The sequence below is a fragment of the Molossus molossus genome, unplaced genomic scaffold (genome assembly GCF_014108415.1).
Source record: "Molossus molossus isolate mMolMol1 unplaced genomic scaffold, mMolMol1.p scaffold_m16_p_10, whole genome shotgun sequence".
NCBI lineage: Eukaryota > Metazoa > Chordata > Mammalia > Chiroptera > Molossidae > Molossus > Molossus molossus.
In genome coordinates, this window is record NW_023425345.1 from 75,535,410 (window position 1) to 75,536,770 (window position 1,361).

Here is a 1,361-nt window from a genome sequence, read left to right on the forward strand (position 1 = left end):
GTCAAATTAGGGTTTTCAGCAAAGAAGGCCAGTCAAGAAAAGAAAATATGGGATGATTTGGAAAAGGGGCCTAGATTAGTGGAAAATTTTGAGTCAGGAGAATTGTAGAGCAAATATAGCAAAAAGGAAAAGAAACAATAATGAAACTATCAGAGCATTGCCTATCAGATAATTCTTCCTTTATTTTTATTTTATTGATTGATTGATTGACTGATTTTTACAGGAAAGAGAGGCAAAGCTTTATTTCTTGGTCTCTTCCTCCTTGGACAGAGTCTTGCTGATTTCCTCCTTCTTGGCCTGGAGCCATTCTTCACGGTGCTTGTGTGCTTCCTTGATCTTAGACCTGCGGCTCTCAACCTGTTCAGCCAGAAACTTCTTGCAAGCCTTGTCTGCCTTCAGCTTGTGGATGTGTTCCATGAGAATCTGCTTGTGTTTCAACAGTTACCGTTCACTTTCAGGCACAGGCTGTGGTACATGTGGTAGTCAGTCTTCTTGGATTCACAGTATCTGAGTAGCCAGAGAAGAATTCCCATCTTCCTCGTTCAGATTACCTTCTCAGGCACTGGAGCATTGGCAGTACCCTTTTCTTACCTCACCCACATGCCTGCCCTTCCTGTGGGTAAAGGTGATTTTCCTGCACCCAGCCCAGGAATGGACAGTTTTAGGCTTCCGGATGATCAGCCCATCATTGATCAGCTTCCGAATCTGCTGACAGGATTTGGCATTGGTGATTTCATTGGTCTCATTGGGGTCCAACCAGACCTTCTTTGTGCCACAGTGACACTGGAGGCAAGCCACTTCTGCAGCCTGAACATACTCAGGCTGCTGCCACAGAGCAAAAGGAAAGAATTCAGATGTTTCTTTCTTTAGAAACAGTTCTCGGAACACCAACAGCTTTCTTCTCCTCACTGTTTGTCCTGTCTAGATGATCTCAATATGTCCTGCTCTAGGAAGCAGCCATGGTCCTGCTATTCATAACTCATTAATTATAATTATTCATAGTTAATTGAATTTCCCTTTTTATTTATTTATTTATTAATTAATTTTTTTACAGATGTTTCTCCTTTTTCCCACAATGATACACCCTCCCCATTCCTCCCTGGCCTATCCCCAGCTTTATGGTCCATGTCCATTGTTCATGCATACATGCATATAAGTTCTGTGGTTTAACTCTCCACCACCACCCCGTTTTCTGGGGATTGTCAGTCTGTACCCCACTTCCACATCTCTGGGACTACCCCATTCCTCAGACTGTTATGTTCATTATATTCCACAAATAAGTGAGATCATATGAAACTTGTCTTTCTCTGGCTTGTTTCACTTAGGATGATACTTTCCAGGTCCCTCCATGTAGTCTCAAA

General features: G+C 42.5%; 1 pseudogene; it reads right to left on the bottom strand.

Moving 5' to 3' along the window:
* Window positions 1-240: 240 nt before the first annotated feature.
* On the bottom strand, window positions 241-815 carry LOC118624352 (annotated as a pseudogene).
* Window positions 816-1,361: the final 546 nt, after the last annotated feature.